At 38.2% G+C, this 6,940-nt stretch overlaps 2 protein-coding genes and 1 pseudogene across 12 annotated transcripts in view; 2 read left to right on the top strand and 1 right to left on the bottom strand.

The window, feature by feature from the left end:
- LOC126492530 (zinc finger protein 60-like) overlaps positions 1-6,940 on the top strand; it is a 152,396-nt gene that overhangs the window by 34,301 nt on the left and 111,155 nt on the right. The gene's annotated exons all lie outside the window — the stretch shown is intronic.
- The window catches only part of LOC126492529 (zinc finger protein 60-like), a 104,177-nt gene that overhangs the window by 34,408 nt on the left and 62,829 nt on the right, over positions 1-6,940 (top strand). The window lies entirely within an intron of this gene.
- On the bottom strand, positions 3,790-4,083 carry LOC126492533 (60S ribosomal protein L37-like; annotated as a pseudogene).

Here is a 6,940-nt window from a genome sequence, read left to right as displayed (position 1 = left end):
GTCTTTTCTTTTGGACTACCCATAAAACATTAACAAAAATAGCAAAATCGAAACCTTTTACAAAAATACATGTGTGAAACTTTTTCATTCATACGAAAAAGTTGGAAGAATCAAAAACACACTTCTGTGTTTTTACCTAGGTTCAAAATTTGTTAATTTCCTTCATCATATTTTTTTGTATGTTGGGTATTTGGAGCTGTACTATTAAGATTACATTTTAAGCTTGGGTGTTGTAGTGCATGCCTGAAATTCAGTACTTGGAAAGCTGAGGCAGGTAGATAAAGAGTTGGAGGTAAACCTAGCTACATAGTGACTGCAAATCCAACTTTGGCTGTATAAAGACCTTTTTTTTAAAAAAAAAAATTGTAGACTGATGTTTTATTCCTCCAATGTTGGTTGAAGTACAAACTGGCACAGCCACTTTCTATTCTAGTATGACGATTTTTCCTGAAAATTAGGCAGCAATCTACCTTAAAACTCAGCAATACCAGTTTTTGGCCTATACAAAAAGATGCTCAACTATACCATAAGGACATGTGCTCAACTATGTTCACAGCAGAGTTATTTTGTCATATATACAATCTGAAAACAACTCAAAATGCACCTCTTCTACACATATGATAAATGAGAGACATCATCCTTTACCATAGCCATAAACACCACAAAATAGTTTGGAATGACTTTAACCAAACAAGTGGGAAAACCTTTATGACAAGAACTTTAAATCCTTGAAGAAAATGAAGACATCAGAAAACAGAAAGATCTATTTTGTTGAGAAGGTAGAAACAACATAGCAAAAATGACAAATCTTACTGAAATCAATCTACAGATTTAATGTAAATGCCCATTAAAATTATAGCAAAATTCTTCACAGACTTCGAAAGAACAATCCTCAACTTTATAAAGAAAACATAAACTCAAGTTAGCCTAAACAATCCTAAAATCCTGAACAATCAAGGAACTTTTGAATGCAACACAATCTCTGACTTTAAACTTTACTGCAGAGGCACAGTATTGAAAACAGATTTGAGAATCAAAGGAACTGATATTAATCCACCTTGGATACAAATTTACATGCCTATAAACAGCAGATTTTTGACAAAAAAGCAAAAAATTGTGAAACGGAAAAGAAGCATATTTAACCTGCTTATTTTTAATTGTCCCGAAGCTGAAGTTTTCTGAGGCTACCTTTTTGTAAACCAGCCTGTCCAGCTCCTAGCTGAAGCTGGGCCACATGGCATGGGGTAGGACATGCTGCACCAACTTTCAACTATCTTTTTTTTTTATTTTACCTTGTAATCATAAAATTAGAAATTTTGAATCCTCTCCTCTATTTTATTGGCTGACTCTGGGCTGCTGACTGTACAGGGTTAAATTTACTCTACAAACTTACTGTTTCCTGCTTGTCTTTTACCCACAGGTGGGTTAGATTTACCTGGCTCTTGCTTGCCAGTCAAACTCAACTACAGCGCATGTGCGTGGAACTGTCACCATCTCAGCTGTAACCTAGGTGATTGTTAGTGAAAAGGCTACTTTTTAATTTTTCTACCCATTTAGCAAGCGATAAAAGTTGCATTCTTGTGACTATCACACAGTTTTTAAATATTTTTTGTCTCTGTTTTTGCTCTATTTTAAATTTCTTTAGCTATCAACATATATAACTGAATACTCTTTTATTATCCCATATATACATATATATCTTATTATTTATAAAATTTTTAGTCGCAATTTAATTTTTCTGCTTTTCTATACTTTTTAAAATTCTGTTCTCTATTTTTGAGTGTTCATTACTTATGTATTTACCTGTGGTACAATTTTCTCTCACGGGTTCCTCATGTTTTCCTCTGTACGTCTGGTCATTTTTTCAGCACTTTTTTTGGGTTTACTGATCAGCCCCACATTGGGCACCATTATGTTGTGGTCTGGTGCCAGCCCAGACACTAAATGATTTCTCTAGACCAGAGGGCAGGCATGGGATTAAAGATACAACTCAGATGACTTTATTGGGAGGGAGATTCTCAGTGATCATTCATGAAATCCTGAGTTCACATCCTGAAAATTCCTCTCAATTTATTCTCCAAACAGCCTTATGTACCAGAATATAAACTGAGGGGGAAATTCATTAGCATTCTGTTTAGTAGGTATCCAGGTAAATCGCTGTGGTCATGTCCACACATCTACCTATGCCTGCTCTGTAGGCCAGCTCTGTCACATAGGCTGAATTAACATCTCTTTTCAGGCATCCTCCAAATTACAAAGAAGGAGCCGAACAACATTAGCATATCCTGATTCTTTGTTAGGGAGGTGACCACCTCCTGTGTGGCAGGTGCAAGCTATGTCCTGGAAGTCTGGTGGCTCTAGCATGGGGAAAAATAAAGGTTGTTTTTCCTTTAGCATTGAAGCCTCAGTGTCTCATTCCTGGCACCCTCCACCAGTTTCGGCATCCAAGCCATGCTGGTGCAGCATTGAACCTTGTTGCTATTGGCACTTTAGCCACAAATAATGCACTGTCCCTAGCAAATGAGCAATTGACAGATTTGAAAAAAAAGTTAAAGCATTAAAGTCAAGAAAGTATACCAGAAATAACAAACCTTAAACCAATATAAAGGCACCATTGGCAGCAAATAAAGATTAATAGCATATAGTTTCCTGTTTTAAAGACATTTTTATTTTATATGTAGCAGCGTTATCTTAGGGTTTCTATTGCTGTGAGTAGATACCATGAACATGGCAACTCTATAAGGAAAACATTTTATTGGGACTGGCTTACATTTCAGAGGTTTAGACCACTATCATCATTGGAAGATTTGTGGCAAGCAGGCATACTTGGTGCTGGAGAGGTAGCTGAGAGTTCTACATATGAATCAGCAGGCAGCAAGGAAGTGACTGCCAAACTAGGAGTAGCTTGAGCATCTGAATCCTCAAAGCCTTTCCCCAATCACTTCTTCCAACAAGCAGCATCTACTCAAATAAGGCCACACCTCCTAGTAGTACCATGTGCTATGGGCCTATGGAGTCCATTTTCACTCACACTACCACAAGCATCTTGCCTATATATATATTAGTAATGATGGAAGTCACAAAATAATCCCACACCAGTTCAGAATTATGAATAATAAAAGGGTTATTTATTTAAGGGAAAAACTTACAGATCACTGTCCTAGATAACAGTCCTCTGCGTAAACAGGAACAGAGTCCAGCAGCCAGAACCGGGAACCAGAAGCAAGAGAGTGGGCACACATTTACAGCTGCTTTTACAGTATAAGAGACCATGCCCAAGTGGGCTACTGGCTGAAGGAACAGAATGTGCAACCACAGTACCTCCCCCTTTTGTTTAAATAAGAGAGTTCCAAACCCAATTCAAAACTATATACACTAGGAACAGATATCAATTAGAATTAGAATTACAACCAGCATAAACAATATTAAACAAGGAACATATGCTAAATGATTAAGAAACATTCTATCCTATGGAGTCTAAGTCTTGTATAGGAAATGGCTTGGATAGATCATATGATTACAGTAACTATGACTATCTAATCTTCATCCACATCGAAGGCCTGAGAAGGGAGATAATATTACTTGAGCAGGCAGGAAGTATAATCAAGCAGCTTTCAAAGCAAGCAATATATGACTTGTATCAATATACAAAACTATACCAATATAAATTAACCATAAATAATACATAAATAATAGCTCACAAGTATTCGCTCTATTACTCACTATTATTATCCCCCCCTTTTTTAATTTTGGAAACCAGAACATTTATTTTATGACAGATTGAAGTCCTCAAGATGAACTGGATGCTGCAACAGTTGCCCTCTTGGATTTAGGGGTTGTCCCTTCACGGAATCCATGCCTGAATCTTCGGTAGACAATTTTTAGGTGCCGCATCCACCCAGTCCCGGTAATGTTTCATCTCTTAGCCTTGGCACTCCAGTTATAATTTCTCTTGTGCTTGGCAGGGTAGCTGCATTTGCCATAGGTAGACTTCTGAAGGTGGTAGGCCTTAGAGCCACAGCGGCGGCACAACATGTGCGTCTTGTTGTGATGCTTTCCGAAGGATGACGTTCCTTTCGTCATCTTGCTTCTGCCGCCGAGGCCAAAGAGACTGGAAGAGCTATCCCCCTTTTTGAACAAACATAGTTTTCACCTCCACCCTCTGTTTAGTACAAGTAATAATCAGCAACTCATAAACAGTGTTCCCAACCCTAAGGACAAACTGTTTTAAGATAGGGGATGTTGTCCTCTAGAATTGCTTCCTGCTGTCATGTTCTCTTAATGAGATCCTGAAAAAGTAAAGTGATGGTTAAGTTTCAACATTACTGTCTAGTATAGGTGCAAACAATTTCTGAGCTGTTGATAGAGTTTTTTTTTTCTTTTTCTTTTTTTTTCAAAGTTCTTATTTGGAGTTCTGGCCAGAAGATCATGAGAAGTTGCACCATTTCAGCAGCTGGTACCCAAAACGTGGTCTTATAGTAGTGATGTCTTATAGAGCATCACGATGTCATCTCAACTAGGTGGAGTTGTTACTATGGGGCCCCATCTTCTTCCGGGAAACTTCAAAGATTACTGCAGGAAAAGGATCTGTAGGAAAATCTATTGTTCATGTGGAAAACTTAAACATCATTCATATAAATATATATTCAATGAAGACTATGATACAGACAAAATAGGCATGGAGAAATTAAAATTTTTCCTGAAGTCTTCCTTCTATTCCATACCAGATGGCTCCCGATATAAGACAGAAACTCTTAATTTTCATTTTAACAACACACTTGAATTTAGAGAAATTGTCCAACTTCAAAATCAGCTGAATATATTAATGTATGTGAGTGTGAGTGTGTGTGTGTGTGCAACCACACCTGTACCTGGATCCATAATCCATATTCTGTTTTCTAGATGATCTTTAGCGGATAGTTATTTTTCCTTCTGTCAGCATTCAAACATCCAGGGTCTCTTGAATTTTTGATGATGTGTATTTTCCCAAAAGATAAGAGCAGAACCCTGCCCTAACCCTATATGATTTCCTTACCATCTGCATGGTTGTCCCTGTTGTGGATGAGCTGTCATTTCTCTGTTTCAAGAGGTTTCTCCCTTTCAAAGCTAATCTTTATTAATTTTTGGTAACCATAATTTTTCTTCTTCTGGGGAAACAAGAACAAAACCCCTTCCCAAACATAGTAGATCTCCTGGTTTCCATTGTGAGATCAACACATCTTTGAAGTATACTGGTTGATTCAATTCAGAAGTTTTTTCCATTATCCAATGCCTCTCTGCTGCTGTTGTTCCTTTCTCATTGGCGTTATGAAAATTCAAGCTTAATAAAGCATTGTGCAATCTATTTCTGGGGGTATTTTCAATCCCTTTCTATTTGTTCAACATATCCTTTATATACAATTTGACCTTTCTATAACTGCCTGACCTGTAGGATTATTTGGTATTCCTGTAATGTGCTTTATGTTGTAATAGGAAAAAAAAACCGTTTCATTTTTTAGATATATATGCTGGTCTGTCATTATTTGTGCAGAAATGCCTATGATGGATATAACTTGTAATAAATGCATGTTTACTGAGACAGCCTTTTCTGAACTCAAGGCAGTTGCCCATTGGAAACCTGAGTACATGTCTATGGTGTGGTGTACATATTTAAATTTACCAAATTCTGCAAAGTAGAACACATTCATCTGTCAGATTTCATTTCTTTGAGTACCCTTAGGGTTACTCCCTGCAGGCAATGGTGTTTGATTATAGAAAGAGCAAGTAGGGCATCTCTTTATAAGTTTCTTAGTTTCTTAGCTTGTTGCCATCTGGTGCAGGACAATTCTATATTCTATATTTTAAATAAATGCTGATTGGCTGGTAGCCAGGCAGAAAGTATAGGTGGGAAAACCAGAGAGGAAGTAGAGGCGGGGCAATGAGAACAGGAGTATTCTGGGAAGAAGGAAGCTCTTCCCACAGTCCTGGCCAGACCACGGAAGAAGCAAGATGTGACCTACCCCGCTAAAAAAGATACTAAGCCATGTGGCTAACATAGATAAGAATGAAGGGTTAATATAAGTTACAAGAGTTAATAAGAAGCCTGAGCTAATGGGCCAATCAATTCATAACCAAATGTAGACTCTCTGTGTGATTTTCTTTGGGGGCTTACCAGCTGTGGGAACTGGGCAGGACATAAACCCCAACAAGCCGGTTCTCATGTTACAGTATGGCACCCACGTGGACAACTGCATCTACATAAAGCCTGAGACAGCTTGGCAAGTAATTCTAGAACAAAATGGCTGCATTGTGCATGGTTTCTTGGTAGCAGCAACTTCTCGGGTCTGCTCTCCTTGCTAGAGGCAAGCAAGCGCTCTCATCTAAGAGAGGCTTCCTGACTCAGCTTTAGCTGTAAAGCCTTGCAGCTCTTTTAAGAGGTCCTGCCAAGAAACACTTAAATGGTATTGATGAAAAGTTGACCACATGATTTTAGGTTTTCATGGTGAGACATGTTCTCCACAGTCACTGGGAAGGATTGGACCCTGTTCATCGTGGGGGTCTGCAAGAGGCCCCAACCGCATTTCCTGATGGTATCAGGTTACCTTGTCTATCTTTCGTTGACCTACATTCATTGTTCCAATGTTGACCTTTGCCACACCTCCTACATATACCTGTAGGCTGAGTCCTCCTATTTCTGCCATTCCAGGAGGAGACATTATTCTTAGGAATTCATTGTCTACAATCCCTTCTCAGATGTATAATTCTGCCACAATTAAAACATTTGGTATTTTGATGTCTTCTCTTACCATTAGAAATTGCTTCTCCTACCCAAGCTTCAGTACCATAGTCAAGTGTCTTGACATTCATTGTATGCAGCATCCATGGATGCTGATCTGATATTTAAAGTTCCAAAGATCCTTTGGCATTCTATGTTGGCATTCTCATAAGTGAAGATTCAATT

The sequence above is a fragment of the Alexandromys fortis genome, unplaced genomic scaffold (assembly GCF_014885135.2).
Source record: "Alexandromys fortis isolate MF-2015 unplaced genomic scaffold, M_Fortis_MF-2015_v1.1 scaffold_293, whole genome shotgun sequence".
Classification (NCBI taxonomy): domain Eukaryota; kingdom Metazoa; phylum Chordata; class Mammalia; order Rodentia; family Cricetidae; genus Alexandromys; species Alexandromys fortis.
The sequence above is the reverse complement of the archived record's forward strand: the minus strand, read 5'-3'. Positions and strand labels throughout refer to the sequence as shown.